Source organism: Ursus arctos, unplaced genomic scaffold (assembly GCF_023065955.2).
Source record: "Ursus arctos isolate Adak ecotype North America unplaced genomic scaffold, UrsArc2.0 scaffold_12, whole genome shotgun sequence".
In the NCBI taxonomy this organism is placed as follows: Eukaryota; Metazoa; Chordata; class Mammalia; order Carnivora; family Ursidae; genus Ursus; species Ursus arctos.
The window spans coordinates 72320656-72346407 of NW_026622786.1; the positions used below are offsets into that span (position 1 = coordinate 72320656).

The 25752-nt window shown below is 41.7% G+C and overlaps 1 protein-coding gene across 4 annotated transcripts in view; it reads left to right on the forward strand.

The window, feature by feature from the left end:
• The first annotated feature begins 7062 nt into the window (after positions 1 to 7062).
• The window catches only part of FOXJ3 (forkhead box J3), a 144432-nt gene continuing 125742 nt past the window's right edge, over positions 7063 to 25752 (forward strand). For 3 of the 4 annotated variants that reach the window (XM_044383921.3, XM_044383923.3, XM_026498355.4), the window contains exon 1: positions 7068 to 7247. The gene's annotated coding sequence lies outside the window, so the exon portion shown is untranslated. Of the gene's footprint in view, positions 7248 to 25752 lie in introns of all 4 variants that reach the window. The other variant, XM_026498354.4, reaches the window with a different exon arrangement.

The window sequence follows — 25752 nt, forward strand, 5'->3', positions numbered from 1 at the left end:
ATATTTTCATTTATTTATTTATTTGACAGAGAGAGAGAGAGCAGAAGTAGGCAGAGAGGCAGGCAGAGGGAGAGGGAGAAGCAGACTCCCTACTGAGCAGAGAGCCCGACTCGGGGCTTGATCCCAAGACCCTGGGATCATGACCTGAGCCGAAGGCAGATGCTTAACCAACTGAGCCACCCAGGTGCCCCATTTCCTATATTTTCTCATCCTTCCCAAACAACCTTTTATACCTGGGGATGACACCAGAAATTTGGATCACCAAAGGGAAAAAATTCAGCAGGAGTCTGCATTAGTCAGGATAGGCTCTGTTACACTATGGTAGTAACTCCCAAGTTTCAATGACTCAATAAGCAAAAGTTGTTTTTCTTACTTACGCTTTGTGTCCTTCCCAGGTCAGCTATAGCTTTGCTGCATGTTGTGTTCACTCTGGGATCAGGCAGTTCCATTGGCCTCTATCCTGAATGCTGCTGGTCATTGGGGCAGCGGGAAAGGAAAACACCGTGAAGCACACTGACTCTTAAAGCTTCCATCTGAAAGTGGCTCGTACAGCCACGCACACATTTCACCGGCTAACGTAAGTGCCATAATCAAGCCTGCTGTCAGAGGGGTGAGGCAAGTACAATCCACCCTAGAGGCACAGTCGGTGTTTGGGAACAATAAAATGGTCCACAGCCGGTCTCTTGATCCTTGATCCTTTTTTTTTTTTTTTTTGGTTGCAAAACAAACAGATTTTCAGCTACCTGCCCCCTCATGCAGCAAAATCTATTTGGACTGTGTCTATACGGAAAATGAAGAGAATTCTTTGGGATTTTGTGTGTAGGTCTCAACCCCAACTGTCTCTAACAAGGTTTTTATTTTATTCTTTTTTTATTTTAAAGATCTTATTTATTTATTTGAGAGAGAGAGCATGAGCAAGGGGAGGGGGAGGGGCAGAGGGAGAAGCAGACTCCTCACTGAGCGGGGAGCCCAACGTGGGGCTCACTCAATCCCAGGACCCTGGGATCACGACCTGAGCTGAAGGCAGACGCTTAACCGACCAAGCCCCCCAGGCACCCCTCTAACAAGGTTTGAAAGCTTTCCTGAAGTAGTACTTGGATGTAAATACACTCTCTTGCAGTGGCTAGCACCCAGAAGGTTGTAAGTCTCATATCTAAGTGAGCTGATGGTTTAAGATGAGCCTAGAGCCAGGCACTTCTGGGTTCAAAGCCTGACTACCACTTTCACTACTGAGCCTCTATTTCTTTTTCTTTAAAATGGGCATGACTGGGGTATCTGGCTGGCTCAGTAGGTAGAGCGTGTGACTCTTGATCTTCGGGTTGAGTTCGAGCCCCATGTTGGGGGTAGAAATTACTTAAAAAAATAAAATCTTTAGAAAAACAAATAAATAAAATGGGGATGACCACCTCATAGTTTTGCTCCAAGGATTAAATTAAAAAGTATGAAAGGGGCTATCATGTTCCCAGTCATACAAGGAACACTCAGTAATTATTAGCCACTCTCCCACCATGGTAGGGTTTCTCGATTGTTCTTATTCAGCTCATTAGGCATGAAATAGGTCAACACTTCACAACTTGAAATCAAACAATTATTTCTTAACTACCTTGTTTGTACCCAGAGTTTCAGGCTCCTATGAGCTGCAAACCTTGGCTTTCTTTTCCTGCTAACCAGGTTCTTATTCAATCGTTCCAAAAGATACAGCTAGCTAACTGAAGAGAGGAGATTTCCTCTAATCCCATTCTATTTGAACATCTCCTGACTCACTCTTCCTAGTGCCACCCAAATTTCTTCACACCATTGCTTACACATAATGTAAATACTTTATTTAATCTATGTATTTGTTAATATTTGTTCAGCTGTCTCAATGCCCTTCTGTCTTTCATAATGCTTTTAATTAGCATGGTTGATTCTGAGTGGAGGCAAGCCAAGGTTTGAGCCAGGTGGTTACAAGGAAGAGGGATGGGGGTTACGGAGCGGGGAAGGTAGACGGTAGGAGTGCATTTGAGCAAATGCATGGCTAGCACTTGGAGAAAGTTTAGGCTACTGCCTTCTGCTGGGGAGAAAGATTCTAAGCTACTCTTTTCTTCTGCCCTACTGATCTAATAATCTGAAGTTAATACCAAGCTCCTAGAGGGCAGGAACTCAATTTATGGATGGTTTACAAGGAGTGATATGGTCTAGTTTTATGAGTTAATTATTCTCACAGTCACTCGTGTTTAATGACCACCTTCAGGACTGTAATTTACATAGCCTCCATTTTTCTCATATTCACCCAATCTCTGACTTTGTGCAAGCTATCCTATGCTACCCCCGGATATTCGTCCTCAACTCCAGCCTTGCTTCTGTCTATACATGGCAAACTCCGACTCATTTATTCAGACTTAGTCTTAACCTTACCATTAAGGGTGCAGTTTTTTTTGGTGCCCCCATCCCCATCTAATCCGAGTTAAGCCTTGTTTTTTCTCTGTTTCCATGGCACAAGTACAGATCTCTACCAGATTGCACTGGGATTGTTTATGTCTGCTTCTCCAGAAGCCTAGGAGCACATTCAAAGTAGAGAATTTATTTATCCCCTTTTGACTCCCTAGCATTCATCCTGATGCATGGTATAGAGTCGGGTCTCAATAAATGATTAGTGAATGCTAGGTACGTATGCATAGTGACCAACACCCAACCCCCAAGGGTTGTCTTTAAAGAGCATTTGTGGTGCTAAGAGCTTCCCAGTGGCCTTTGTATAAAGGCTTTGTTGTTGTTGTTCATCCAATACACGAAATATAAAGTATTATCTAAAGATATCCAGGGAATCGGGAAGGATCCTCCTGGACTGGAAATAATAGAAGGGACTCTCTCCTGTTTTTCTCTCTTCCTCTTGTAGGTCTTGGCTCATTTTAAATTCATTTCGCATTTTCTGCTTTCCTCTTACAATACATGAAGAGAGAGAAAAGGATCAGGTAAAGCCTCATTTGTCTAAGTGGCTGTGGGTCACGTGAAGTGTTAAACACCCTGCTGTTGACGACCCGCGGTGCAGCTGAATCAAGGTTTTTGTAGGGCAACTGCAGCCCAGCTCAGGGCTGTGTTTCTTTCAGGGAATTTATAATCCACATGAAGCTGGGAAAAGATGATAACACAAAATAATAAAACCTCTATCTCATTGCCGTGAGCAATCTATTTCACTTAAGGCTCTGTCCCCTGAGTTGATCTCCTCTTTGAGGGCCCTCCTGGTCCCCGACCCTGTGGGCCAGCCCACCCCACCTCCCAGGACTGTGTCAACTACTCTCTTCTGTGCTGACACACGACCTCGTACATAATAATGCCTTTCGGGTCCTTTATTTCTATTTGTTTATTACTTTTTTAAATACATATTTTTAAAGATTTATTTATTGATTTGAGAGGGTGGGGGAGAGGAAGGGGCAGAGGGAGAGGGAGAGAGGGAAATCCAAGCAGACTCCATGCTCAGCACACAGCTGGACGCCCGGTTTGATCTCATGACCCTAAGATTACAACCTGAGCCGAAATCAAGTCAGACGCTCAACCGACTGCGCCACCCAGGCGCCCCTGGGGGACGTTATTTTACGGCAGCATGTGCACGGTCTCTTTTGCTAGGTAGCTATGATTCTTGTTTCCATTTAATAGGCAAGAAAGAGACTTAGTGAAACTAAATCGCTTGATACAGGCACATGGAAGTAAGCTATGGAACATGAGACTGAACCCAGGTCTGCCTTCCCAGTCTGGTTTTTCGGCCGTTCCTCCTCGGTGCTACCAGGTCCCAGAATCCCCCCACAGCACCCTGCTGCTATGGCCATTACAACTTTTGGGGGGAGGGTGGGGAGGGGTGCTGCTCCATCTTTGACATTCTGGGACTTGTGTTTCTTTCCTTCTCAAAGGCTGCTGCTCCCCAAGCCCCCAACCCCATTCTGGCAGCTGTCCGGATACAAGTCTTTCTATTCCTTTAGCCCATCATCTGGCTGACCCCACTCAAGCAGCTCAGAGAGTCTTCTGCTTTGGTACTTTGCTGACCTCGATCCTAGTCTCAGGTTAAAACCTGGTGATTATTGGCCACAGTTTCTTCCACCGACAGATAGGGATAATCACAGCTTTCCTCATATTCTTAATTGCATGACCCAGACTGTTCTTTAGAACCCTTCTGCCTATAGCCCCACTCAGGTGATGGAGAGTTTTGAGAGCTGAAGGGCTGGGAAAAAGACAAATTTTAGCCATGTCATCAAGGATTCACCCAACAGCCCAGAAAAGAACTAGAGACTTCCAATTCCCTTGGCAACTTGGTAGAAGATGGGTCCTCTACCCTTTCTAAGGAAAGCTGGCAATGGTAGCCCCTTCTTTAGGATACTCTTTCCCTTATCACAGTGTATTGTGATTGTCTAATCTATTTGCCTCCCACTATACTGTGAGTTCTTAAAGTATAGAGACTGTATCCTATTTTTCCTACTCACTCTATCAGCCTGGTCCAAGTCCTCATCTTGCACCAGGATAGGGGAGCCTCTGACTTCCAATGTTGTCCGCTCACTCTACTCTTAGCATAGTAGCTAGAGTGGTCTTTTGAAAGCATGAACTGCCTGTAGCTCCTCTGTTGAGAGCCCTGTGCTGATTTTATTTTAGTCAAGATCCTCACAAGGGCCTGCAAGAGCCCATTCTGACCTTATCAGCCCGTTCCTGTCTCAGTTGCTCACCCTGCTCCAGGTGTCCTGGATTCTTCACTGTTTCTTAACACTTCCAGGAACGCTTTTGCCTTCGGGCCTTTCTATAAGCTATTCTGTCTGCCTGAGACACTCTCAGACAGTGGCATGGTTCACTCCCTCACCTCTTTCAAGTTTCTCATTAAAGTCACCTTATGAATTGGGCTCTTCCTGATGGCTGTTTAAAATCACATCCTATAAAAGCGGGACAGGAATATTGTGAATCTACCTTCATTTCCCTTCCACTGAATCCTCTTTGCTACCCCTATTACTTTGCTTCACATGTCTAGATGTTTTGATAAGTTCTCCCTCTCCTCTAAATATTTTCCTTTTCTCCCTCCTTTTTGCCCCAACACCGGCCTAAGGCCATTTGCCCAGATTAACACATGAGTTTCCACGATGAAAGAGGTGAGGTATAATGAAACAGAAAAATACAAGATCTCCGCTGAGGTGAAGCTAGAAAGGGAGTCGGACTCTGAAGACCTCAGGTTTGAATCCTGGCGGCTTTTTCTCTCCTGAGCCTCAATTTCATTAGCTGCAAAGATGAGCACAGGAGTCCTTTCTCACAGACTTGCGAAAGCATTGCATGAGAGGACACGGGAAAGCAATTGGCATGTGGTCTCCACTAGCTGGGCAGTCCACCAGGTGGGAACTTAGGCTTGCTCTCCACGGAAGCCCCAGCACCTAACACATGTTTGGCTGAAGTATTTGTTGAACAAATAAACCCATTATTGATTAATAAACCGCTGTTGTTAAAAACAAAAAAATCCCAAGCCCCACGTGGCCTCCTCCAGTTTTCTGCATACCTCTTACCCTGGTCTATTTTTCCCCATGAGGCTAAATATCTTTTAACACATCAAATAATTTTCTTGTTATGTTAATCGCCTTTCTCCCCATAATAGATGAAAGCTCCAAAACGAAAGGATAGGTTTTCTCCTCTCTCTACTGTTTGCTGATACATCCCAAGCACATTTAAAATAGTGTCTGACAACCTTAGTAGTAATTGGCAAATATTTGTTGGACACATGCATAAATGAATCTTTTTATTTTCAGAATCTCGCTAGAGTCTTTTTCTAAGATTTTATTTATTCTTTTGAAAGAGAGAGTGTGCACATGGGCAAAAGTCGGGGGAGAGACAGAGGGAAAAGGAGAAGCAGACTCTCTGCTGAGCAGGGGGCCAGATGTGGGGCTGGATCCCAGGACCGGAGGTCATGACCTGAGCTGTAGGCAGACACTTAACCTACTGAGCCACCCAGGCGCCCCTAGGATCTTGCTAGAGTCTTCAATAGAAAAGGAATAAATGTTTGGCAAAGGGCAGGTGTTCAATGTTTGCTGAAGGAACTGGGTATTAAGCTCTTTAACCACCTGAGGTCTTTATCTGATCCCTACCAGACCACGTCAAAAAAGGTTCCCCAGGCCAATTCACTCAGGCCTCTCCCTTTAACTTCATCCAATCAACCTAGTATGCATCTCACAAATATCTGAGTATCCAAATATTGAACACCTGCCGTGAGTCCAAAAACATGCTTGGTGCTTGCCTATATACATGTGACTAATCCAATGAAGCAATAGCAAATTAGAGGTCTGAATGTAATTAAGTATGAAATTACAGGGCAGATTAGCAGTGCTAATAGTTTAGAGAAAGAATCCGTGAAGACTGACGTAGAAGGAAATTCCAAAGTTCACTAGTTTTCTGAACTACCCTTCTAAAGGTTCCACCTGTCGATAGCAAGGACCATAACCTGAACAAGTATTTTAGAATCAGAAGGGCCTTTAGAGTGCCAGCTGCTCTGTTTTAAGAAGGAAGCAAAGGCTAGGACGGGAACGGCCTCGGCAGATGACTCCAGAACCCGGGACTTCTAAAGATCAAAAGGCAGGGTGTCCTGAAGCTCTAAGGTGCCCTTATTTGGGGCCTGTAGAACCCGCGCTGTGCAATGTTGGAAAAGGGGTCTGGTTTTCCCGGAGAGGCTGGGGTGCCTGTCGCTACCAAGAGGTGGTGGGGTCGGGGTGGGGGGCAAGGTCATGAAGCACAATCCCTCCTGGGCACGGGGCCTTTAGAAGCCCTGAGCAGGGTCCAAGGCCGAAGGTCCCTGATGTCCTGAACTATGCCGCCTTCCCCGCCGCCCCCACTTCCTAGCCGCCACTCTGAGGCGCAGGGACCCCAAATCGCTCGGAAGACCAAACTACCGCCTGCGCTGGGGCAGATATCCCGGCGTCCCAGGGCACTACTTGTCCCAGCGGAGGGATCCCGCGCGCGTCGCCGCATCCCTGACCGCGGAGGGGAGGGGACGACGCCGACGCCGTGCCGGTGGCGCAGCGACGTCGCGGGAGGCGGGGGCGACGGCGGGGGCGGGGGCGGGAGGGGAGCGGGCCGGGAAGTAGTTCCGGGTGCGCGGCCCCGGATGTTGGCTGCTCCCGCTGCCGCCGCCGCTCTCGGCGCTGCTCGGGGCCTCGGCCGCTCGCACCAGGCGCCGTTGGGACCTTTCCCGGGGGGCGGAGACGCACGCAGCGGCCGGGGGCTCGGCCGAGCCGTCCCGGCCTGCGCAGCCTGAGGTGAGTGCCCGCCGCCGCGGCGGCGGGGCCGAGGCGGCAGGCGAGGAGGCGGGGCTGGGGCATCTCCCGGGACGGAGGCAGGGGCTGCCCTCCGCGAGACGCCCTCTCCCTTCTCGGCCGCGGCCGCGCTGCGGGGTGGGCGGCGGGCGGGGCGGGGGGCCCAGGTCCGGGCTGGGGCCTGGCGGGCGGCGAGGGCTAGGTTCCTCCCTCCCCCGCGGCGCTTCTCCTCAGCTGCTGCTGCCCCTCAGCCGGGAAGCGGCGGCTCCGCGCCTCCCGCCCCTCCCCCAGGCGGGGCCCGGGGGAGCCAGACGGGGTTCCCGGGGGCGCCGAGTCCGAGGACAGCGGCCGTCTCCTCCTCTCTGTGATCTGCCCCTTGGCTTGGGCTGGCCCCCTGCCGGGGCACGATGCAGCTTCTTCCCTGCGAGCTTGGGGTGTTTTTCGGCCGGCGAGGCGGGCAGTACCTCGCGCCTCAGGGGTGCCCTTCGGGGTGAGGCCCGTGCGAGGGGCCTCCGTTCCCACCCATCGTGACGCCGAGTCCTCTGCCGGCATGGGGGCAGAGGCAGCCGTTCCATGCGGACGTGTTGCTGTCCTGTGTGTGTTGCATCCTGCCCACGTGGTAGGGTGTCTCCCCCCTCCCCCCTCCATTTTTTGCAGCTGGTGAGGAGGGAGGTTTACGCCGTGGTTTTTCCTCTGTGATTTCCTCCCGTGGCGTGGAAGGTGTTAGGGTCAGTTTGCTTTGCTGAGGCCGAATGTTGGTTAAGCCGAGAGAAGCAAGAGTTGTATTCTCTGAAATTGAGACCAGCAGGGATTGCAGGGCTTAGTTTCATAGACATCTTACCTCCTCGGCTTTTAGCTGTTCTCGTTCTTTTCTCTATTGCTTAATCCAAGAGTGTGCTCTAGCTGCTGAAGCACTGAGGTGTGTAGTTTGCGCTTCTCCGTTCTACTTTTTGTGTGTTTGTTTGGCAAAGCTTTTTCTTTTCTGTGTTGTGCGGTTCACGTCTCTGTTGCTTCTAGTTGGATTCCCGAGTGAGCTGAATTGGGCTGGCCCGGGAGTTAGCGTTTGGTGGGCATCTTTTTTGTCTTTCCCTGACCTTTATTTTTTCCTTCTCTTTTGCTTCCTGGTGAAACGAGTGCATATTATGGAAGTATCAAATGCATGGCTCCTTACTTGGAACGTGGTACTGGATAGTTTCACTGGGTCACATATTTCGTGGGAGCTCTTTCATTTCGCTTTTCCTCTTTTTCTATTGAGTATCTTTGCGCTACTCTGTTTTTTTGAAACTGGTTTTGAAACGTGTTTTGGGTAGTTTCTTTCCTTAATGTCTGTTCCAGGTTAAGGTTTCCAGCTTCCTGTGTTTCGCTCTTGGGTGACCACAGATTGCTCCCTTAACAGGGTGCAGGCTACAGTAGCAGTGAGAGAAGCCTTATTCCTCCTAGACCATAGCAAATATTTATAGGAAAGCAGTAACACCCTTATTTTTCTGTTAGGGTGGCATATATGGATGTGATTGAATTTTTTAAGTTTTTTGTTTGTTTTTATTATAAACCTGAAGATTTTTGTTTTCTTTTTGTGTCTCTTGGAGTTGAGGTGAATCTTATTAGTTTTTGTGATGCTGGGGACTTTTCATGCTTTTATGAGGTATTTATTGGATGGGGTCAGGACATGTTTCTTTTGGCTCTTTTTGGTTCATTAGTTTGGGTGAAATAAAAAAAAATCAATATTTTGAAGTCACTTTTTGGATTCCAACTTGGCTAGCATGCTCACTTTTTCTTGATTTGTTTTTTGCATTGTGTGCTCTGAGTATATATATACATACTTTCTTTCTATGTGGTACAATTCTTAGTATATTCTTCTATGCAAAATAAAGATATTTGAATACAGATTCTGTCTGCTTTCATCATGCTTAGTTTGTGTGGGGCAGTGGAAAATAGAGACTGTTTTTCTGATGTATTCTGAAGCATATTTTTTAGGCAATACAGAACTGATAAAAACATAGGGTCTCAAGTCAGGCAGATCAGAGTTCAAGTACTAATTCTACTAGTTACTAGCTGCAGGAAATGAAAATGTTAATTAATATATCTAAACTCCAGCATTTTCTAGGGACGCCTGGGTGGCTCAGTTGGTTAAGCGTCTGTCTTCAGCACAGGTCATGATCCCAGAGTCCAGGGATTGAGTCCCACATTGGGTTCCTTGTTCAGTAGGGAGCCTGCTTCTCCCTCTGTCCCCTGTTCCCCCTGCTTGTACTCTCTCTCTCTGACAAATAAAATCTTTTAAAATAAATAAATAAAAAGATATAGCAAGTAGGTTGACCTGCACAGACAATCTGTATTGGTGAATAGTAATAAATGAGTTCACAGTTGGTGAGTAGGTGTAGGTGGAGGACCTTTCAAGGATGTAAGGGTTAGTTTGAGGGGGTACCATATTGGGTTCTGAAGACGGGGGGTAAGGTAATGCGTATTGTTCCTGAGGAAGGTTTTGTATTATCTGAGTGTTCTAGAGTGAGCAGAGTGACTAGAAGGGTCTCGGAGAATTTTAGGAATGAGAGTCTGACATAAGCTAATGACTATGGGAATAAAATAATAGCTAACATTTATTGTTTCCTGTATGCCAGCCATTGTTCTAAACTCTTTACATGTTGTTTATCTCAAAATCTTCTCAAAGGTCTTACTTTTCCTACGAAGAAACTGAGCTACAGAAAGTAATTTGCCCTAAACCCCGTAGAGAGTAAGCTGAAGAGCCAGGATTTGAATCCAGGCAGTCTCATCTTTGAGCTTTTGCATTTAATCATTAAATTATACTGTCCTCAGGAAGAAGCATAGGATATGTAAGAAGATAATGTGTGAGTAAAAATTAATTTGAACTTAGTGAGGATTGTGCACAAAGGGAAGAAAACAAATAAAGCATTAAAAGATAAAAGCCTAGAGTCCTGGGAGGATGACTGATAATAGGAAATTAGGAAAGTATCACTGTGAAGGAAAATGAGCTAAGATTGGCTATGGGCAGCATTAGATGGGGTACAATCAGTTTTTCAATAGCACGCTAGTTTCCTGCCAGTCCTGATGGCCTTTTCTCCTTGATGGTTTGACTCTGGAAATGAAGACCAGTTTAAGCAAAGCAATTAGAAAAACAGATCTATTCAGAAGAAAAAAATGTACCCCACATTGCAAAGCCACATAGAAATAGCATAGGAATTACTTCGGTTGAGCCACACTACTGCTTCCCAGCCTTAGTGAAGACAATGAAGAATTGACCAGAGTAAGTTTGAAGTATCTTAGTACATTGTTGAAGGATTAATAGAGATGAAAATACAGATCGTTCACTGACCAGGGCTGTGTAGACGGTAGTAAAAAACAGGTGAGTAGATGAGTGATGGAAAGTTAGCAGTATGATGGTGAAAGAGCTTTGAGGTTTGGAATTTTGGGTGACATTATAAACTAAGAGGTAAACATTCTGAGAAGAACGAGGAAGGACATGAGTGCTATAGAAGCCAAGGTTAGGAGAAGTACTGTGGTTGTATCAAAGGTAGCCTGGGAGTTAGAAACAATCATCATGATGAAAAGACTGTTGAACTAGGACTGGGAAGCAATTTTTAACCTTAGAATTTTGAAAGGAAGGATAAGAATAGATGTCAGATTTGTTTTCCACAAAAGGATTTGTAGAGACATTATGGTCTGGTGTGGTTATTTATTTATTTATTTATTTAGATTGATTTATTTTAGGGGGGAGGGAGAGAAAGTCTCAAGCAGACTCTGTGGTCAGTGGGGAGACGGATGCAGGGCTCCATCTCCCAACCTGAGATTATGGCCTGCGCTGAAACCAAGAGTCAGATTCTTAAGTGAATGCACCATCCAGGCACTCGGGTGTGGTAAAATTTTAAGTATTTTCTCATGATTCTTTCACCAGTCTCTTGTCTTCATGTCAGAGCTACTCAGATATCAGAAAACTCACTTTTTTTCTTTAACAAAGAAACAAATGTATTTTAAAATCAGTGATTTTATGCTTTAACGGTTCTCACAAACTTTTTTTCTTATTCTTTTTTAAAAGTTTTTTTGAGGTATAATTCACATACTATATAGTTCACTTGTTTAAAGTATTTAGTTCAACAGTTTTAATATACTAAGTTGTGCATCCATCACCGCAATCATCTTTAGTCATTTCATCATCCCAAAAAAGAAAGTCTGCACCTTGTTCTGGACATTTCATATAAATGGAATCATACAGCATATGGTCTTTTATGTCTGGGTTCTTTCACTAAGCATAATATTGCAAGGGTTACCTATCTTGAGGTTTGTATCAGTATCTCATTCCTTTCTATTGCTAAAGAACATTCCGTTGTATGGCTATACTACCTTTTATTTATCCATTCATTAGTTGGACATTTGGGTTTCTTATTCTTGTAAAAACCTTTCCCTTTCTTCATCTTAGTCCTCACCCTGCCAGTTTGACTCCTCCCATGGCTTTTCTTTTAGATTGTAACCTTTGCTGTGCATTCTGCTAGGCACTGGGGATATAAAAATGAGTAAGTCATGGCCCTTGAACATTCATGTAGTGTTTATGGTTTACATAAATTTTCTCATACATCAACTCATTTCATATCACAGCAGTCCTGTGATGTGGGCAAAGCATTTTTTAAGATGAGCAATTTGAAGTTTAGATTAGGTGACTTACCCAAGATTGTACATCCAAATCAGTAATGGAGCTATTGGATCGTCTTAGTCCATGTTCATTGCTAATTCTAGTACTCTGCTGCTGTTCTTAAAGGATTCCTGTGTGAATTTCTGGATAATTAGAGGGGCTGAGAAATCTCCTTACTTAGTGAACTAGTAATTTTAATTTAATTTAATTTAAATTAAATTAAATTTAATTTTAAATGTTTAATATTCAGGACTTAAATTGAAGAAGTGTGTATGTGTGTGTATGTGTATTTATTTATTTTTTTAACCAGATCTGTCACTTGTTTGCTTTGTGATTTAGGTAAGTCATTTCATATTCCTGCCTTTTCTTCAGAACATCAGTGGGTATTTATATGATGATGATAGTGCCATTTTCTGAAGCCTTACTGTGGGTTCAAAAGTATTCTGAGTACTTTACATTTATTATGCATATAATCCTCATAACTCTAAAAGTTAGATTTTATTTTTATCAATTTTACAGGCACAGAGAGGAAACAGGCACAGAGAGATTAAGTAGCTTGCCTGAGGTGGTATAGCTAGGGATGGAAAGAGGCAGGATTTGAACGCCTGCAGTCTATTTTCAGAACTCAGTGGCTGTTAATCACTACATTGTACTGCTTACTGTGTTATGAGTTAATAGAAGGTAATATTTCATGTAAGGGCACGATGAGAATATGAAGATTGGATTTTGAGTGTGTTGGGGAAGCAAACAGCAAAATTAAAGTTGACATTGTGTCCACATTTTTTAAAACTGTGAACCTGATACCTTAGTGTACAGAGATACATGTTTATGCTTTCAGGTACACTTTTTGTCCTTCCTAATAGCCTTTCAACTCAGAAATTGCATTATTTTCGGTGCTCTTCGCTGTTGGCTTTGTTAGTCACTGAGCTGTCCACATTGCCGCTGTTCAGAAACCTTGGCTTGAGACAGCCAGAGCTCACTTTTACTTCTCCTCAGCCTTCCCATAACTGAATTTTTGTTTTCCATTTTCAACAGTTAGTGTTTCAGTCCTAGATAGAGATACTGTACCCTCCTTCACTTGAAAATCAGAGAACACCACAGTGGCATTTTATAACTGTCAAAAAATTTGATCATCTTAATTGGCATAATTGGATTTTAGTGCACAAATAACAAGAACCAAAGCACAGTGTTTTGGTTAAAGAGATTGACTTATACTGAAATTGGAAAAGGCATCTGCTATACAGGATTTTGGATTTAATAGAATTTGTTATAACCAGATCAGCAAAGCATTATTACTGTGGGCCATCTGTTGGGATATGGAAATAGCTTTGTTATATGGAACCAGATGTTGTATTTATATTTATAACAATGGTATTCTACTTATTTTAAGTAACCTTTTGGAGTTAGGTACCTTCAGCTTCTCTGACATATCAACTGATAACTTGAGAATGTGATGTCCTTCAGAATGGTTATTACTTTCTTATAGAATTGAGACAAAGCAACTGAAACAAAGCAAATGAGACTCCTATATGGTGTCAAACTTTGTATGTAACAAGATAAAATATAGGATAAATAAGAATATGATTTAATTAGGACCATATTCAGCAAGAACTCTTACTTTGACACATTTAATAACCATAGATTCTTACAGTTACTAAACCACTCTTGTTGCTTTAAGATTTTAGCATAAATCTGAAGTGATTTCGTTTTGGTATAATCAGACCTATGTTGACACGGCCCTGACTTATTTCTCATTGTCAGGGGGTGAAGTAGTCTGTAATGGACTCACGCTCATGGAATGCAGTAAGAGGAACTGTTGTCAGAACATCTTAGAGGACTCTCTTCTGAGTTGAATGCTAATAGTTTAGGGGTGGGGAAAACTCTTGCGTGGGAGTTTTTAGAGTCTCTAAACTTTGCATGTTAGCTGTCTTAGTCCATTTGGGCTGCTATAGCAAAATACCACAGAGAGGTGGCTTTTAAGTAACAGAAACGTATTGCTCACAATTCTGGAGGCTGGAAAGTCTAAGGTGAAGGCACCAGCATTGTTGCCTTTTGGTGAAGGCCCCGTTCCTGGTTCGTAGCTGGCACCTTAACATGGGCAAGGTGCAAGGGATCCTTCTGGAGCCTCTTTTATAGGACACCAATCCCATTCATGAAGGCTCTACCCTCATGATCTAAGCACCTCCCAGAGACCCACTTCCTAATACCATCATTTTTGAGGGATAGGATTTCAACATGTGGATTTTAGGGGGGACAGAAATGTACAAACTGTAGCAAAGCATTGGCTATTTTTTCATTATCTTCACATGTAGAGACAGTCATGAAGAGTTGGGTCACATATGGGAGAGGGTCACTGAACAGTTGATCCGTTATTCCAGGATGATCCTGTATTTGAGGGAGACTGCCCAGTGAACTTTCAGCTAAACTTTTCTCCTGGAGTACAAAGCTAAAAGCTGTAACTGAATTCACCTAGTGGATAGCATCCTGCCCAGTGATGTAGTGGTATCAAGGAAATAAGATGGATCTGATTGATATAGTGCTGATGTTACCTTATTAGAGATCTCAGAAGTTGGGATTGGAATTTTTCTTAAGGTAGAGACCTGTCCTTACTGTATGTTGAACACAGGTTTGTGAGGGGAATGGATGAAGGGGTTAGAACTTGCTAATAATTTCAAATTGTTTGCTTATAGAGGAGTGGGACTGAGAGAGGAGTGCGATATGGTAAAAATAAGTTACTGTTAAGATGATGGATTTTGGTTGGTGGGTACATGGGTGCTTATTAAATTGTTAAAAATGACTAACGTTTCTGACAGTCAGATATGCTGTAGTCAGGAGCAGGTTGACTGTCATAGCAGGAGATGAATAATACATGGCATCAGTTTCTGCTAGTGTGGTTGGGTCTGCGAATCTGTAACATGCTTTACCTGTCTACCCTGTGTAAGGAGGTCTTGATGGTATTGTCCCACCGCGAATATACATAGTAATCACCATCAGAAAAGGCATTTTGCACATGTGGGGAAGTCATGTTTTATATTGTTTATTATATTGTTTATTATAGGGGATGTATGTTTTGGGAAAACATCCATCTTATATTTGAATAATACTTTTTGGGGGCGCCTGGGTGGCACAGCGGTTAAGCGTCTGCCTTCGGCTCAGGGCGTGATCCCGGCGTTATGGGATCGAGCCCCACATCAGGCTCCTCCGCTAGGAGCCTGCTTCTTCCTCTCCCACTCCCCCTGCTTGTGTTCCCTCTCTCACTGGCTGTCTCTATCTCTGTCGAATAAATAAAATCTTTAAAAAAAAAAAATACTTTTTGAAAAGCATTTTCTCTGATCTGTTGAATTTTGGAACCCCCCCAACAGCCCAGTATTAGAGGTAGGGCAAGCGGTATGCCTACTGACAAATGGAGAAAATGAGATACAAGCTAAGACTTAGTGTTACTCAAGTTGTTCATTAGAGCAGAGACAGGACCCAAGATTGTGCATTCTGTTTCTGGTCTTATACTCTTTATAGAAGACTGACAAAGTTTTTATGAAGAACATACTTTAGATTTTTGAGGTGGAAATTAAAGGTTATGGACCTCAAAGGACCTGGGCTACTTGGAACAGAACTTGTGATAATATCAGACTAAGGGACATAAAACTATTGAGAACAACTTCTTCCCTTGTTAAATTTGGGTCCATTTCCATTCATTGGATGTATTTTTACTCGAGTCTGCTCTGTCTTTGTAGAATTCTGGAGGCAAGGAGGAGACAGAATCAGAAGGGATACTTTTAAGAATTACAAAATATCAGATTTGGTCTTATCTTATGGAAGTATATATCTATAACATGTAGACATTAAGAAAATGTACCTGGAACATGAATTTACTGAGGGAGCTAGGGTTACTGGCATAGCGGGAGACTATTGTCTCTTGCCCAGTGGGTAGGAAGAGTGATAGTACATAAAGAAGTTATAACTGCATAGGAAAAAAAGCCTGTGAAAGAAAGTATCACAACGGGTTGTCTTTATTTTCTCCTTTGAACCCATTTATGTTTTCTGAGTTCTCTACAGTGAGCTTATACCATTTTTATAATCAGAAAAACGAAACGTATGAGAATTTAGAATGAGAATTTAGAGAATTTAGAAAAATGTGAATCATAACACTTTTGAAGAGTAGTTTAAGCACTTGGTGTTGGGACACCTGGGTGGCTCAGTAGGTTAAGTGTCTGCCTTTGGCTCAGGTCATTATCCCAGGGTCCTGGGATCCAGTCCTGCACGGAGCTCCTTGCTCAGTGGAGGGCCTGCTTTTCCCTCTGCCTGCCGTTCCCCCTGCTTGTGCTCGCTCGCTTGCTCTCTCTCTGACAAATAAGTAAATAAAATCTTCAAAAAAAAAAAAAATACTTGGTGCTATCAAAGTATTTTGCTTTCTAGGCAGTTACGTTAATAAATCAGTTTGATAATAAATTATTTCATTATAATCTATCAGTCAAGTTGTGTGTGTAATAAGTGTTTTGGATTTTTCTTTGCATTAGAATTTGGTCATTTAGCTCTGCTGATTAAGGAATTAATTTTAGTTCCCTAGACAACAAAGACCTTAGGTTTACTTACAGTAATCACTTAACAATAAGTAACCTGAAAATAGCACTCCAGTTTATAATGAAAACTAGACTTACGATCTACTTGTATGCTAACATATCATTGGCAGGTTTCTAGTAAAAACCATTTGTTAGTGTTTTTTTAAGGTACTGTTTTCATCCAGGGACGTTGGACTCATTAATTTCTCTCACTTGTTTGCTCATTTATTCACCATCTGCTGTGTCCTGGGCACTGTACTAAATGCCGGGGACGCAAGTAAAAGATAGGGCCCTTGCCAGCAAAGACTGCAGCTTTTAGTTTGGGAGAGACACTGCAGAGATAATCCTTGGCATATGGAGGTATCCTGGAATCTCTTCTGTTTTCTAGGGTTTTTTTTTTGTTTCGTAGTTTTTAATTAAAAAGGCAGAGTGGCTAGCTTTGTTTTTTGAAGAACTTAATGTATTTAATGGTGTCACTAGATGGCTTTAAGAGGAGCTAATGGCTTAATATTTCTCTGCTTGCAAAATATTCAAAATCATTTATCTAAAGAATTGCCTCATCGGAGGAGCGTTTCTTATTGAGGTAAATGACCGAGGCATTCAGATTTGCTTTGGGAGCAACCTTGTATTGACTCTTAGGATAGAGACAGTGTCTTTTTGTTATTTATTCTCTGTATTTAGCACTGTAAATGACATTAACAGGCACTATTATATATTTACTATAGTTGTAAATGAAAGGATATTTCATGTTTAAGTTTAAGAATTTTTTTTGAAAGATTTTATTTCTTAGCTCTAGCACATGTTCAGGAGGGGTAGAGCGGGAGGGAGAAAGAATCTGAAGCAGACTCTACATTGAGTGGGGAGCCGACTGGAAGCTGACTTGGGGCTCAATCCCATGATGCCTGCGAGATCATGACCTGAGCTGAAACTAAGAGTCTGATGCTTAATTGACTGAGCTACCCAGGTGCCCCTAGAATTTTAATATTGATACAAATAGATTGTATCAGAAGTTTCCTTTTGTCTAATATGGTCAGAAATACAGTAGTTCCTAAATTTTAAAGAGTTAGTCATTCAGGCCAGTGAGATTTCCTACTAAAGCACTTGATAAATACTTATTTGGCTACTCTTAGAACACCTGTAGTTACTGATACCTGTCAGGTAGACTGTTCTTAGCTCTAATTAAGGTAAGATTTCCTTTAACTTCATCTCTTTCTTTGTCGTCTCTGGAACAGTAGAGACCTAGTTTGTGTTAACAAGATAATCCTTCGAGTGTTTCAGTGATTGTTCATTCAGCAAATATTTCTTGAACACCTGTGTGTGTAAGACACTGTCCTGGGCATTATGAGAGATCTGAAGGTAATTAAGAGGCATGGTCTGTTCACAGAGAACTGATACAGAAAAAGGGTCTTCAGCTTGTTGAAAAGCAAGTTTTTGCTTGTGATCAGAGAAGCTTTGTGGAGGAGATAATGTTTGAATTAAGATTAGTGATGGACCTTTTAGGCTGACAGCATAATAACCCGAGAGATACGAGAACACCGTGCAAGTGACAGGAGTAGCAAGAGGTCCAGGTTGTCTATTTCACAAAGTATCCTGCAGAATATTAAAAATGTTCATTGTATCCCAAGCACTTGGAGGAATGTTTGGCAAATAATTGGAGCTTGGTGAATTTTTGTTGAATGAATGAATAAATGGTTCCTTTTGGGAAATACTGAACATCCTTCCTGAAGAATCATAAAACACTTGAGGATATTGAACACTTGTTAAGTCTGTTTGAGAAAAAAAATGTTTATCTCAAACTTATCTGACAATGGAATGCTTACTAATGACTCTTGAAATCCTCTGGAAAATATTACACTGGGGGTCTCTGTGGTTGAGGTGACAAGGAAGGCTGGGAAGTGTTTTCTTCTCCACACTAAACACACCCACTTTTTTCAGACATTCTGCCCTTGACATTTGGCTTCTAAACTCCTCACTAGTCTAATACCTTTCCCTGCAAGCATTCTAGCTTGTAAGTGTTCTTAAGATATGATGCTCAAAACAGCACAATACTCCCGTTGTGAACTAACTAGTAAAGAGTGCATGGACTGCTACCCTCCTTGATCAGGGTACTATTCTCTTAATGAAGTTTAAGATTGTATTTTGTTTCTTTTTAGCAGCTGAGTCACTCTCTTGGCTCATATTCAGTTCTCATATTAATTTACAAGAAGTTCTTTGAGTAGATTCAGAGAGATTTCCTATTAGTAGAGCTAACAAATGAATGCCGGTTTTCTTCTGATTGAGTCTAGGCTGTTTTCTTCAGAAGTACTAGTCATTCTTAAGCTTCCTGAAGTCTGAGAAAGAAAAGAAAAAGAATTAATTGTACAGTGCTGGACTTGACCAAGTAACAGGAAAGTCCACAAGTGCATTGCTGAGTATTTGCAAAAGAAGATAAAATATAATGAATGCCCATATACCCATCACAGATTTGATCATCATTAAGCTATTTGCCACATGTGCCTCAGCTGTCTTGTGTGTGTGTTTTGCTTAAGTATTTCATTTATTTAATTTTTAAAAGTTTTTAAAAATTTATTTATTTGAGAGACAGAGAGAATAACCAGGGAGGAGGAGCAGAGGGAGAGGGACAAGCAGACTCCCTCCTGAGCAGGGAGCCCCATGCAGGGCTTGATCCCTGGACCCTGGGATAATGACCTGAGCAGAAGGCAGATGCTTAACCAGTGAGCCATCCAGGCACCCCCGCCCCCCACAAAGGTTAGTTTGACATGTACCTGGCCCACTAAGAGCTAGCAATCCAGTGCTAGAGACAGATGCATACAAAACAATACAAAGCAGATTATTTGCCTTCCAGTGTGTCATGTCTTGATTATGTAGCCTCCCCCCCGTTTGTCCCTCCCCCCCCCCCGCCCCGGAAAATGCTGCCATGGGAATCTTTTTTTTTTTTTTTTTAAAGATTTTATTTATTTGACAGAGATAGAGACAGGCAGCGAGAGAGGGAACACAAGCAGGGGGTGTGGGAGAGGAAGAAGCAGGCTCATAGCAGAAGAGCCTGATGTGGGGCTCGATCCCATCACGCCGGGATCACGCCCTGAGCCGAAGGCAGACGCTTAACCGCTGTGCCACCCAGGCGCCCCCTGCCATGGGAATCTTAGCCCATTACTTTAGTCATGTATTGATGAGGAACCCCCAGCTGATTCCTTCTTGAATCAATCTAAACTATACTGTTTTTGCTTGGTACTCAGTCTTCCCACTAGCTCCCACCTTTCTTTACCTAACGTGGAACTCAAAGCACAACCACCTTCTTTTTTTTTTTTAACCAAATTCATATAATTGTGCAGAATTTTCATTTTTCAAACAAGATTATTGACATTTTGAGAGCAGAAGCCTTGTCTTTTCTGTGTAATAACTGGGAAGCTTTTTTTTTTTTTAAAGGTTTGTTATCTATCAGAGAGTGAGCAAATGAGGGAGAGAGGTATAAGCAGACTCCCTGCTGAGCAGGGAGCCAGGGACTTGATCCCAGAACCCTGGGATCATGACCTGAGCTAAAGGTAGACACCTAACTGACTGAGCCACCCAGGTGCTCTTTTTTTTTTTTTTTTAAAGATTTTTATCTATTAGGGAGAGAGAGAGAAGCTTTATAAGTACTTATGGAGAGTATTGGTATGTATGCCAATCGGCATATTCTTGCTGCCTCCTACGCCCAGAGTTAGCCACAGCTTTTGCCAGTTAAAAGTAGATAATTCAGATCTAAGTCTCTTTTTTCTCTTACCCCCAGGAGCCTCCTTAAAAAAAGCCCATTCAGTAGTCTGAATCACAGATGACAGATAACATGGTTTGCATGTGGCCACTTCCCCATCACTTTGTCCATGGCAAACTACTAATTACTGGTTGTTTTTAGACATGACCTCCTCAGTGTAGCACTTCAGGTAGCTATTGCCTATTGAGTATAATTGGTAAATGATATGAAACTATCTTTTGCTATTCTTGTCCTAAACCAATAGTTCCTGATTTAAGCTGTGCATCAGAATCACCTGAGATACTTTGATTTAACAGATTTCCTAGGTTTCACCCTAGACTCTTGAGTCAGGGTTTTCAGGAATGGGATAGAATTGGTTCTTATAAAGTTGGCAGTGGTTTGTAGACTGGCTTTGGAGACCAGAGAGGTAATTTTTTATTTTGTTCAACAGCTCTAGCAGTGGGAGACTGTGGCTTCCCATCTTTTCGGTTTCAATACAGCATGACATTCTTTTGGTAATCAGTACATTCTGATATGTTCAGTTCACTTTTCAGGGATATGGTAGGATCTCTTGCTTTGAATTACACCAGGCGAAGCACATGAATCAAATGCCCAAGATAAAGATACAGGATCCAGAGAGGTGGCATCTTGGCTTTCTAAATATAACTGAGTTTAAATTTAAAGCCTCAAAACCCTTCAGCCCTCTGAAAGCTTATTCTCTGTTTAGTGACTACCTTTAAAATTTTAAAATAGAAGAGTTCAACATTTTTAGAGTGAACAGTCTTTGGAATTTTTTGTATTTCATGTACATTCAATAGAAGTGATTTAAACATAATATGATTTAATTTCATATATTTTTGTCAGATTTTCCATAAAAACAAATCTATAAATTGGGAAAAAGTTCTTTATTAGATCACATTAAAATATGATTTTGGGACCGGAAATTGTGGTTAAGTTATTGAGCAAAGTAGAGAGACTAAAGCTTCAGGATTATCCAGTGGGTTAATGACAGACCCAGAAATAGAATCCTGTGTTATTTGCTTGGGTTATGATTTGGTTTGAAGAGGGTGGCCTGTGATCTGTTTACATAAATTGCAGGAAGTAAGGTTTGGGGTTTGGAAGAAGCTATAGTTTTGTGATGTTTGGCCAAAAAGCTCCTCTGCCCCCACATTTACCACCTGTTTGACTGACACCAGACCTAAACTATGGAGGGGAAAGAGGCAGTTAGTTCAGACTCTTCAGTCTTAAAACAGTCTTAAAAATCTAAAGCCGGTTGTTGCTTGGCATGCATTTTTCATCTTCCATTATTAGAGAATAACAAGACCTGGCCTTGGTTTTGTTTTAGGAGAGAGGTAAAACCTAAGTAGTTGATTTGTAGATACTAGAATATTTTTCTGTAGAATTATGTATAAAACGTCTTTTTATGAACCATAAGTGTATCTTCATTAAACATGTTTAATTAATAGATGGTATGGTTTGGAAATAGTGGAACTCACCAGAAAACAAACTTTCCTGAACCACTAATGGTTCAGGGGGTTATAGATTTGAAAATACTGCTGTAGTAGTGTTGCTTTCTGGTGAAATCATTACTTTTACTCTCCTTTTCCTGTTCCAGTTTGGGGGTGGGGTGGCTCCTGTGGCACTAGTGAGGGAAGAAAGAATTTAACAAGAACGAACATTTGTAGTTCTAAACTTGCTCTTTTTTTTTTTTAAAGCTTTATTGAGATAGAATTCATATACAGTTCACCTATTTAAAGTGTGAAATTCAATGTTTTTTAATGTATTCACAGGGTTGTGTAACCATCACTGCAGTCTAATTTTAGAACATTTTCCTCTCTCTGAGAGAAACCCCATACCCAGTCAGTCCCCTTTACTCCCCCACTCCTCAAACCCTAAGAAACTAATCTAATTTAATGTACGTGTTGATCCACAGTCTAACAACTAATATAAATTTGCCTGTTTTGGACATTTGGAGGCTTCTTTCACTTAGCGTGTTTTCAAGGATCATGTTGTAGCATGTATCGTTCCTTTTTTATTGCTAACTACTATTTCACTGTATGGATATAGCACATTTTATTTATCCATTCATCAGCTGGCGGGCATTTGGATTGTTTTAACTTTTTTGCTATTATGATTTAATGCTGCTATGAAGATTTTTCTGTGAATGAATGTTTTCATTTCTTCGGTATATACCCTAGGAGTGGAGTGGCTGTGTCATAAGGTGACTCTCTGTTTAACTTTTTAGTAAACTGCTCAACTGTTTTCTGAAGTGGCTGCACTATTTTACATTTCCACTAGCAATATATAAGTTTCAGTTTCTCCACACCTTTGCAACACTTGTTATTGTCTATTTTTTTTTAATTATAGTTATCCTGGTGGGTATGAAGTGGTATCTCATTGTGGTTTTGATTTGCATTTCCCTGATGACTAATCTTTTCATGTGCGTGTTGGACATTTGTAGATCTTAGTAACTTTTATCTTCGCCTGTTTTTTGCAGTCAAATGCTCTGCCCATGAGCTATATCTCCAAATCTTTGCCACTTTTAAATTGGGTTATCTTTTTATGATTGAGTTTTAAGAGTTCTTCATATATTCTGGATTCTTAAGTTGCTCTTTTTTTTTTTTTTTTTAAGATTTTACCCATTTATTTAACAGATAGAGAGACAGCCAGAGAGAGAGGGAACACAGGCAGGAGAAGTGGGAGAGGAAGAAACAGGCTCCCAGCGGAGGAGCCCGATGTGGGGCTCGATCCCAGGACTCTGGCATCACGCCCTGAGTCGAAGGCAAATGGTTAACGACTGAGCCACCCAGGCACCCCCTTAACTTGCTCTTCTAACCACATATTGGTCCTAAATTATTTACCTTGAAGTGGGGAGAAGTATTTGATGGATACAAACTAAGACTATATTTAAAAGGTCTGATGAGTTTTCAGTCAGATCTTGTGCTTACTTGAAGTATACTCTCTTTTTCCAGCTCTTGAGGAACCTGGTTTATTCATATATTGAACAAACATGACAGCTAACTATGCACCAGGTTTTGGGGATGTAACAGAATTAAACAAACTTTTATCTGCATTCCAGTGGGGGAAACAGTAAAATAGTAAACAGAAGTCGTATCAGTTGGTGACAAGAGCTGTGAAGAAGAAAACAGTGTGATGAGCGTTCTAACATATTCTTCACCTTCTCTGACTTAATCTGTTCCTCTCTGACTGCTTGACCTATTGCACTTCCCATTTATTTTCATTTCATACAATTTGTCGCTAAACCTCTCTTTCCCTCCCCTAATTCTTAACCCTTTGCAGTCTATTTTTTGCTTTCACTAGGACACAAAACCCACCCTCTATACTATTGATGATCTTCTAATAAAAAGCCAATATTCTCTTTTCAATGTGTGTCCATCTTAATCGACATGTTGCCTTTCTGTGCATTAAATCACTTGCAGCCATCTCCAGTACAACTTTCTCAAGTTACTTTTATTTTAAACTAGTTCCTCTTCTCTCTCTCTCTCTTTTTTTTTTTTTTTTTAAGATTTTTATTTATTTATTTGACAGAAACAGCGAGTCTGCGCGCGAGAGAGCACAGGCAAGGGGAGAAGCAGGCAGAGGGAGAAACAGGCTTCTGAGCCCTTCATGGGACTCCATCCCAGGACCCCAGGGATCATGACCCAAGCCGAAGGCAGACGCTCAACCAATTGAGCTACCTAGGTGTCCCCTAGTTCCTCTTCTCTTAATTATCTGTTAGAGTTCTCCAAGGTTAAGTTTGGCCTCTCGTCTTCCTTTAGTTCTCCCGTGGTGAATTGATCATTCTCACATGACTTTAATTGCGTTCTGAGAGCTTAAGACTCTGAGATCTCACTTGTTAGCTCAAGCTGTGCCACTGCCTTTAGGTGTAGCTGGTGGAGGTGAGATGAGCAGCTGATTGCTACTCACTCAGCAGGATTCTTTTCCCCTTACTCCTTCCTCTGGCACATTTCTTCTGTTCATGCTGATTAAGACAGGTTATTTCTTTGACTGCTTTAATAATTACCTGTGACTAATGGTATAACAAGTCACAATGCTCAGTTAAGTAACATGAGTCAAAGGGGTTGTTCCTTCGTGGATGCTAGTGAATTTTATACTTTCAAGTCTTTTGAAAGACAGGTCTAAGTTCAGAAGTTTAAAAAAAAAAGGAGTAGTTTATTACGTCAGTTCTGTAGCATTTATTTTTCAACAAACTTGTAGTTCTTTTCTTTGATGTTATGCTGATGCTTTCATTCAAGCTATGGTCACTATAACTGAAGCATGAATCTTCTCTTTTGTGGGGAGGAGGAAATTAAGCCTTAGAGAAGTTAACAGTGTACCTAAGGTCGTAATTGGGATTCCAGTCTAGGTCTTGACTCAAGGTCATGAGTGTTGTAAGTTCTTTGTAAACTATAAAGCATTATATTCCTGTGTTGGTGGGAGAGAAGAGAATGAGAATAAGAATTGCTTGAGAGCTTTTTCAGAATACTTTGTCCTCTTTCACCTCCTGCTCCCAAATAATGCATTATTATATTACTGTTAGTCTGTTAAACATCTGCTTCCTAAATGTAAATAGTTTATAACTCAGTTTATTTTATTTTATTAAAAATTTTTAAAGTAATCTCTGTGCTCACTATGGGGCTCAAACTCACAGCCCTGAGATCAAGAGTCGCACGCTCTACTGACTGAGCCAGCCAGTTGCCCCTTTAACTCATTAGTGTTTAATATACACTCGAAGACAGCTTATATTAAAAGGAATTCCATACTCTTGTGTTGGTGATGGTATATAGTATATAGTAAACTTGCTTCTACTGGAGCATACTCATCAGTGAATGACTGTTTTTTACTACCCATATTCTGGTTGTGCCATTTTACACAAACTTTCTTATATGTTGGTTTTTAAAGGATTTGGAGAAAATTCTACAAGGTGCTTTTGGCACCAACTCAAACTGTATAAATTATGGATATAGTTGAATGAGTTAATATAATTATTCAGCTGTAGTTGGCTTCAGAAATGTGAGTTTTTAATTCAGAGGACACTGAGACTTTCCTGACTGAACTGTGAACTTTAGCCTTCTTTTGTGAGATTTCCATGTTGCTGGTCATTTGCTGGGTAGGGAGAAGATTGGCAGATGTTTGTTCTTTCAGTTAACTAGCCTGGGGTTCACTACTTAGGAACAGTAATCTAGATTAAAAATGGAGAAAACGGAAACTAAGGCATTGAGGCTAAAGCAGATTAGAAAGATATCTGGGAGCTAGAGTTGGTAGTAAATGGTAACTAATTGGGAGTCCTAAGGTTTTGATGTTTTGGGGGACTCAGAATATAAGATCCTTTTCCCTTGCCAAAGTTCTGAACAGAGGAATTTAACAAGAACCAACAGATGAAAAAATATTACTACTTTTAAAATTAGTTTTTTATTGAGATACAAATTCACATACTGTAAAGTTTACCATTTTAAGGCATATAATTTGGTTTTATACTGAAGGGTGTTCTATTTATTTATTTATTTTTAAAAGATTTTTATTTAGGGATGCCTGGGTGGCTCAGTTGGTTGGGTGTCTCCTTCGGCTCGGGTCATGGTCCTA